We start from the raw sequence: 9,307 nt of genomic DNA on the forward strand, positions 1-9,307 counted from the left end.
TTTTATAGTGGAGGTAAGTGCCACATCTAATTTAAACCATGTCTCGGTACATTACTTAGTCTAACTACTGCTCTTATTTTATATTTGTGTTGTTATAATTGTGTAGGTAGCCTATCAGAGAAGTGCAATGGTGTGGGTTTAGTGTCCAAGTTATCAGTTGCTCTATATCAACTACAGAGGTGTAGAGTAGTATTTATTAATGTAAACATGGTGCTTAGATTACTAAATATCACTATCTGGGCATATATGCTGCGGGATAGTAGAGGTAGCCCGCTGATGGTGACAGCTCAGTATGAGTATTCCTCCACGTTAGTATATATTCCTAAGACAAATTTTTTGGGAGGGTACTCCGTATTTAGCCCCGGTTGGACGGTCATGACAGATTGTCGTAAGAAACTCGGCAACCCGAGGTGGTCGCTCGAAACACCGGAAGGGCACTGTTAGGGGGTATTGGCCACATTATTGTATACTAGCAAATGTAGACTAGAGTTTGAGTGTATATTAGAAGTATAGGAATTGAGTTCTTTCTATCTCTTCTTCCACTTAGTTTAGAATTATTTATTATGAAGTAATCTAAAAACTTCGTTTCGTGTCACTCTACCCTTATATTAAATTAACCCCTGCTTAGACTTTGATGAAAGCAAGTAATATATATATATATATATATATATGTATATGTATATGTATATATATATATATATATATGTATATGTATATGTGTATATGTATATGTGTGTGTGTATATGTATATATGTATATGTATATGTGTATATGTATATATATATGTGTATATGTATATATGTATATCTGTATGTGTATGTGTATATGTGTATATGTATATGTGTATGTGTATGTGTATATGTGTATATATATATATAGGGATGCGCTAAACCGCACCCAGGGTGAGCTATAACTAAACTACTCCCCTCACAACATCCCCTCCCCCACCCCCACCCCAGCCCCCCCCCCCCCCCACATCCATCCCGCACAAACTCCCCCATTACTCCCTCTCCAAAAAACATTCCGTTAAGTAAATCAATTACTATAAATGGTTTTAGTTCGATAAGTAAACAAGTTACTATCAAAAAGTTCCCCACACTATCAAGTTCCCCACACTATCAATCCCGCAGAAAATAGCCCACACTTTTTTTTCTTTCCTTCCGCACTTCTTTTGGATTGGCCCATTAGTAACAAGATTACTGAGTCTATCAGTGTATGAGTAAATAAGTTACTAACCCTCCCGCACTCCCAAATTTATTTCTTCTCTCAGTAAATGGATTACTCTCAGTTTCTTCTCTTAGTAATAAATTACTTAGGATATTAGTATTCCCAATTGTTTCGTATACCTTCTTAGTAAGTAAATTACTTAGAATTAACGTATTGGTATCGTCACGAGATTCCTCTTAGTAAATAAATTACTATTACACCGATGGTTCTCAACACAACATATTGATCTTGCCATAAAATTTCTCGTAGTAACCAACTTACTATTACACTGATGGTTCTCAACATTGTCTCTTAGTAACTAAATTACACCGATGGTTCTCAACATAACATATTAATCTTGTCACAAAATTTGTCTTAGTAACCAAGTCACTATTACATATTAGAGCAAAATCTTACTAAACTACAGTACCTCTGTTTCAGTGTTCATGCTTCTTACAATCCATTTGAAGAAAAGCCAATTGAAAGAAATATATATATACAGGAGTTAACATCAAGTCTATTTTTCACAAACAATGTCGTCGCACTTTCTCTCTCTTGTTTCATGCTATAGAAATTCCTCGTGCTGAAGATTGCAGCATCTTCTCAAATCCTCCAACCAGTACAATTTTCATATTTAGTTGGAGAATCACGAAAGGGTTAAGTATAATCAACCATAAACCTCAGCTCGGGTGCTCCTCAATCCATCCGGTGACAGAGTAGCAGCTGCCATTACCATAGCAATCAAATTCAGAGGACCAAATCAAAATTAGGAGAGCCTACAACTGCAGCCAAGTATTTGTATTTAAGCTGAATAACAGATCAAAAACATCACGAGAATGCAAATGAAAAATGGCAGAACTGCAGGGATTCTAAACAGCTGCTTTCTTCTCATCACCATCGCGCATCAAAGAACAAAACGTGCCACACTTTTAGAAAAGAACATGGATTCCAATACCAAAAAAAGGGCACCCGAAAAAAATTAGAGTGTTGTTAACTGAAAGATGTAGAAAATGTAATTGGGATGCTTCAGGCTAAAAAGATGCAAATATCGCTGATTAATAACACACAATTTATGAACTGAACCTAGCTGCAGCCGATGTCGTCGGATTGGTGTGGATGGAAGGTGCTCGATCTGTGTCGTCGACCCCGCCGCTGCCAGCTGTGTTGAGCCACCTGTGAGGATCTGTTGGAAAAGGATCAAATCCTGCTTGCCGTATGGCAAACCATGATTAGCAAATTATTTGGCAATGGAAGCATGATTAGGTGTATCTCATTACCTTCCTACCGTATCTAATTTGGAAAACGGCCACTACAGCCGTACATGCATGGGACACAAACCGATGACATCTAAGAGCATCAAAGAAATTAGTCTCTCTTGGGGTCTAATCATTCAACTTGTGTCTGCATCCTGTTCTGGAAGCAATAGAAAACAGAAGACTGCAAGTTATTTTGGGAATCGTATGCTCTGCTATGCTGCATGCCACAGAGATTGAACAAAAAATACAGAGGATGATGCTATGTTTGCCTCACCTCAGTGGGGAACTGTGGAAGGTAGATGCCGGATCTGGCTCATCTCGATAGCGGCACCGATTCTACCATGGCTAGCAGAAGCCGACATGGGAGGAAACTCGCGGGAGAGGGGAAGTTGAAGATCGGCGACGGCACTCCACCTGACTCCATCGACAAATCCACCAGATCCACTGACTCCTCACCGCTGCCGCTAGCGAGAACAGATCCAGGACGCCGCTGCCTCCTTCCTGTAGCCCGCCATCACCACCGCACACTGGCCAGCCGTTCCCAGATCCACAAAAATCGGATACAAGGCTGGTGCAAAAAAAATAGAAATAACCGTAAGAGATGGTAAAACCAGTATATATACATGCCAGGTGTTTTCTAGCAGTAAACAAATTACTCCAGAGATAAAAATGGTGGGGTGGGGGGGTAGCGACCCGGGATGGGGGTGGGGGGTGGGCCGGTGGGGTGAGGAGGGTAGGGGGTGGGTTGCGTTCTAATACACCGCATAGTATCTCCCTCTCTCTATACATATATATATATATATATATATATATATATATATATATATATATATATATATACATATATATATATATACATATATATATATATAAACGTATTAAACGGCACCTGACACAGTGACCAGATCCACCCACTCCACCCACTTTGATTATGATAGTCAATTTTTAACTACACGTCCTCAGTCCCACGTACTGCGCAACCCCCCTTCCCCCCACACCACCAATGTATATCCCCACAACACCACATATATTGATTCACAAGTTAAATTTTTACTACTATATAGCTCACCATATATATTCATGTTTAGTCAGCTAAATTTTAACTATGTGTGATTCAACAACTATAATAAACGTCACGTAGTCACGTGTATCTTTTTTTCAAATTTTTTAGGAATCATTATTTTTTACTCACATTGAAACAAATCAGTTATTGCCATCGAAGATAGTCTTTTTTTTTCACTCCAACTCATCCAGGACACTGAGTTATTTTTAAACTACTAGTGAGCGTGCACGTGCAAGGCACGTCGACATATATTGACCATATACATCCATTGCCTAAATCAATCATGAGGGTTAGTATGTGGCAGTGTTCACCTAGTCGCTGGTTGGGCGGTTACCCACCGACTAGTGACTAGGTTGACTAGCCGGCGACTAGGCGGATTAGGCGTTTTTTCTAAATTTTCTACAAAAATATACATTATGGACCAAAAATACCAATGTATGATATGTTTTGCACATGATTTAGGACCATCAATTTGAATTTAGACATCAATACATCAATCAAACCTCTCAAACATCACCATTGAGTACATACATCAACATCAAAATTCACACAGTCACATACATAAAGATCTAGGGGCTGGAGGAGTTGGAACAGAGGGGTCGCCCATACAAATTTACTTGAAATAGATCAGTTGTCACAAAGAACGGCGGCGTAGCAGGTAGTAACAACACCGATGGATGGAGAAGCAGGACAGCTACAGAGTGCCATTGCCCAGGCCTAGCAGTTGCACGACAACCACTGCTTCAATCAACACCACCGTCACATGGAGCTTCCATCTTAGACGAGGAGAGGCTGAGAGAGAACGACGAAGAGGAGAGGGAGCAAGAGTAGAGCAGCCGGAGAAGGGAAAAATCGCGGCAGCGGCGCTATCGCTTCAAGTCGAGAGGGGAAGAGAAAGCGGCACAATAGGAAGATGCGCAGGCAGCCAGGTAACCCGTAACCCTAATCCCCTTCCGTTCTATATGTAGCTAGGCCCCCACGTCCTTTTTTTTTTGCCGCGCTTCCCTCTTTTTCGTCCCCTGCATCGCACCCAAAAATTTGGTCGCCGCCCATCGCCAAGTCGCCGCCTAATCTCTCGCGCACGCTGTCGAAAATGCCTAATTTTGTTCCGCCTAATCCGCCTAGGACCGACTAGGACCGATTAATCGGGAAAACAACTAATTTGCTGACTAGGATGTAATCTGGTCGTGTTGCCGCCGTGTAGCGATTAGTCACTGCTTAATCGGATTAGGCGGCCGTCCAGGCGAACACTAGTATGTGGTAACATAAATCATAAAAAAAACCATGTTCTGGTGATGTAATTTTATTGAAATAAAATCATTCCCGAAGATGTTGATAGTAAGTCCTATATCAATCCTCATTGGTTATCTTTTCACATGTTGGCGAGCTTACAATATCAATTTGAGATTATGTATGTACTTATAGATTTCTTGTTTGATCAAATTTATTTTGAATTTGTAAAAATAAACCCCCTACGCCCTTGCCTTTCTCTGTCATTTTTCTTTCGTACACTGACATTTTCCCTTTGCATGTCTGAAACAGCAACAAACAGACTAAGCATGTCAACGGGTGTAAGTTATTTTCAAGATGAGCCGACGAAATAAAAAATTTTGACATTATATCTACTACAGTAGTATAGTATGATCTCACACAAAAATAAAGCAAAAACAAGGATGGATACTGCATTAAAGGCTCTAAAGATTTAAAACTAAAATGCACATACACATCAACAAATATCTACAGTTGTAAAAGCATTTTAACTTGATCATTGATCAATGTTAAAACATTGAAGAGCACGTGCAAGGCACGATTTTTTTAACATATATTATAGGAGAGAACAAAATATAGAGTAAATTTCACTCTCAATCATTTTCATTACCATTGTTTCGTTTTGAAACACCCTTTAATTAACGTTTTTGCTTTGGACTGGGTAATCTTGCATTTGTTCCACTTTTGATTACCCGACTCTCTTTTCAAGTATATGAAAGATTTTGAGTGCATCAGCTCCTATTTATCAATGAACTCCCACAACTATATATAGACCAATTCTTTTGACATATGACAAGTTGGATTAGGTGGTTAAAAAAGTTGAGGGAAGTCTAAAATGCCACAAAGGTAAAATTGGTTAAAGGGTAGTTTAAAGCGAAACATCGATAATAAAAGGTTGTCCAAAGAGAAATTTACTCGATAGGAATATAGCATCACATTTAAAAATTAGAAAGTATTAAACTTTTCTAAACATCGCTTGCTCTTCATCTATTGAATTGATAAAGGTATTAGTTCTTGCATACAGCAAGAACCAAAACAAAATACAAAAAATCATTTCGTCTAGCCTTTTCAAAAGATTAACCACTTTCCTAAATATCGGTTGCTCTTCATCTATAAGAATTGATAGAGGTGTTAATTTTGCATACAGAATTAACCAAAATAAAATGTAAAATTTCCTTTCATCAAGAAAAACAGCTTTAGCCTTTAGATAATGGATAACAACATTTGCTATACTTTTTCCATATAGCTGAATGGTTGTGTTTTGCCACCGATAAATAAATACATTCATACAGGGTCATCGTCAGCACGCTATATGTTTGCTCCAAGCCTCCAAATCATCAGCTCCGCCACCAGACGTCTTTACCAAGCTCTAGCACCCCTGATGTTACTTAGCAGCAACACCTGTATTTCTGCTAGTATGTGCCAAGAAATGACTTATACCATGGCATAATTATCAAACACACAGTTGGCAAAAGCATGTAGACCTGCACAATTGTCTTGTCGGTTTTCTCTTCAGGGTTGAGCAACACATAATTGGACGTCATCATGATGTATATATGGAGCAAGGGGTCGAGTATTCTCCAAGAAAAAAAAGCAAAATTATGTATCTTATCATTTATGACTACACAAATGCTCACTATGAAATATTATGAGAAATACCAAACAATAACGGGTAACTAAGAATGCTGTTAATAAGCTTAAACATGAATTTTACCTCAAGGTTCCAATATACACTGTAGGAATAGCTCTTAAAAACAGTGTACCTAACAGTGAAATGCCATGGTGAACCATGATAAGATTTTAGCAAAATATTCAGTTATTGTCTACAATGTCAACCTGCATTACAGCAAACTGCATTACAAACAACATAAGTAAGCCATTATATTTAGATGCCTAATAGAATTACACAGATACTTTTTTATATCACGGTTTCTCTTATTGTTATATACCAGAAACAGTTTACAAACCTAATTTGCAGTTTTATTAAGTAAGGGAAGAAAAAGAGATTTGATACTTGCATGCATTACATAAAATTTTGACCATGGACCACATAAAGTATTCGAGACCAAGGAACAATTCAGTTTTAGTTTACACATGCAGAGCTTTAAATCACAACATACAGTGCAAAATAGAGTAAATATGAGATAATAATAAGGATTCAAACAGTAATAGGAGTGCACCTCGACCATGCATTTCATCAACCAGTTGGTGTGCTCGACCATGCATTTCATCAACCAGTTGGTGTGCTGGATGTAATTTCTTCTCTTGTTTGTTTTTAAATCCGTAATCATTAATTTGACATGTAAATGGTCATGAACTGCAGCTGAATCAGGTTTCTGAGTATGTTGCTATTTAAGATGTAAGAAAGTCTTCCATGAACAATAAGAAATTTCAGCATCGTTATCACAATATGACATTATAGTTATCATCAGCAGGAATTTTTCTGTTATTATCATCTAAATTTTGCATCCAAAATGGTTGGACTGTATAGTTATTTTTTCGGCTCACAAGCAATGAGAAAATATTTTCAGCCATCTGGGTTCTCATTTCACCTAGAAATATAGAAGGCCACATTTCTGGGCCCTCACCTCGCCATTGATCCCCAGGATGAGCAGTACCCTTTATATTTAGTCTAAATCAATACTAATTATCTCACCTAAATAAAACCCAAAGCATGTGTTGGCACCAATTGTTCGTAATTTACTTGCCAAATTTCGTAAATCCTAAAAACAAAGTGATCAAGATATACCAGTAACCACATGATTTGTAGGCAGCAACATGGTCTCTTCATTTTATAAAAGAGTGTACGCTATAAAACTTATGTGCGTTGCTCACGTATGAACCCAACAAATTCATTGTACACTAATCTTGTAATTCAGGTTCAGATGAAAGATCAAAATAGCATCAATGTGAATACCAGGTATAGCTAACACCAACAAAAGGCTTTCTCTACCGTTCCAATTTCTTATCCTGCAAAATTATAAGAAACTGCAGTACTTAGAACCAAACACAGCCAATGACTATGCATTCAGAAAAAAAAAACTACAGAAATTTACGAAGCTAACTTAAAGTAATTAATGTAAATCTTCATTGGTCATTAGAACATCATATTTTCAAAGAGGAAAGACCATGCTCACAGCGATTATATATAAATAAAAACATTAGTAATTGTTGCAGCCCACTAATTTTAGGAGGATTTACCTCGGCACGTTTAGAAGAAGGATCGATGTAGACCATTTGCAGGATTTACGCAAATACAGTTAGAACTTAGAAGGATGCAGATCAATATTGACTAATGGAATAACAATCTTATAAATCCATTAGGCATAAACACAATGCCCCCTCCAGCCGCTGCATCCCGAAGAGTGTCTCCCCACTGCAATTAGCACTTTTCAAAAGGACGCTCCGTGCACAACGCCCAGTCCTCACCTTTGGCAGGGAAGGACCGTGGATTTGTACCTTTAGAGGGAGACTTGCATCGCGATGATGACGGAGATCATGACCGGCGGAGTAGACTGCGTCATGGCGGCGAATCGGTGGGGACGACAAGACCTGCGCAGGGGAGGGAGATTGTAGAAATAAGATGAAAAAGATTGCCTAAACACATGGATTTATAGGTATGAAATCAAGAACCCACGGAGCAAAACTACCTCCTTTTCACCAGCCCCCATCCACATGCTAGGTTGCAGTTATACAACATCTGAACTAAATCCACCAGAAATTCAGACTACCGACATAGCTAAATCACAACTTCGATCGCTAAAATCCCATGAAAAAGCTGGATTCTCCACACTGCGTCTCCCCCATCATCCATCATACAACTACAGCAATCTGAAGCTGTTAGGAAACGATAGGCGAACAAACGATAAAGAACAATAAATCAATCACAAAAGACACGAGATTTAACGTGGAAAACCCTCCCAAAATAGGAGAGAAAAAACCACGGGCGCCAGCCAGCAAAATATCTTCACTATATCTGAGGTGAGGTTACATCGCCGCACGGCGGCTTACAAGAGGTATATATATAGTGGAACCCTAAAAAGGGATGATGATCCATACCGCGGGGGCTCCGCCCCCGCACCCCCGGGCGTCCCCAGGCGCACAGCCCAATGGGCCAGCTTCAGCTTTCGCTCCGCTACGGCAGAAGCTGGCCTTTATTAAGTGCAAATGAATTTGGATCACAACTCAACAAACTCCACCTTGAGACAAATTCCTTCTTGTAACATGAATCAATCCTTCACCCTGAACACAATAAAGACAAAAAACCACTTTCGGCGCCAAATAGCCTCTCGGGCTAAACCACTATACCAACTAAGCTTGAGCAAAGCTCAACCTTAGCAACAGGAACAGGCTTTGTCATCATATCAGCAGGATTATCATGAGTACTTATCTTGCATACCTTTATCTTACCTTGCGCGACTACATCACGAACATAATGGTACTTGATATCAATGTGCTTTGTCCTCTCATGAAACATCTGATCTTTGGTGAGGCATATAGCACTTTGACTGTC

General features: G+C 39.0%; 1 long non-coding RNA gene across 8 annotated transcripts; it reads right to left on the reverse strand.

The window, feature by feature from the left end:
* Nucleotides 1-1,542: 1,542 nt before the first annotated feature.
* On the reverse strand, nucleotides 1,543-3,171 carry LOC127783898 (uncharacterized). 8 transcript variants are annotated; one of them, XR_008019382.1, is made up of 4 exons: nucleotides 3,156-3,171; nucleotides 2,737-3,030; nucleotides 2,484-2,619; nucleotides 1,543-2,389 (listed from the first exon to the last, which is right to left on the reverse strand). It is a non-coding gene; the product is annotated as an uncharacterized LOC127783898 (long non-coding RNA). The 8 variants fall into 8 exon arrangements; XR_008019385.1 differs by lacking the exon at nucleotides 3,156-3,171 and having other exon boundaries at nucleotides 1,543-1,929; nucleotides 2,290-2,410; nucleotides 2,492-2,619; nucleotides 2,737-3,120; XR_008019386.1 differs by lacking the exon at nucleotides 3,156-3,171 and having other exon boundaries at nucleotides 1,543-1,929; nucleotides 2,274-2,389; nucleotides 2,737-3,120.
* Nucleotides 3,172-9,307: the final 6,136 nt, after the last annotated feature.

This window comes from Oryza glaberrima, chromosome 9, assembly GCF_000147395.1.
Source record: "Oryza glaberrima chromosome 9, OglaRS2, whole genome shotgun sequence".
NCBI classification, from domain to species: domain Eukaryota; kingdom Viridiplantae; phylum Streptophyta; class Magnoliopsida; order Poales; family Poaceae; genus Oryza; species Oryza glaberrima.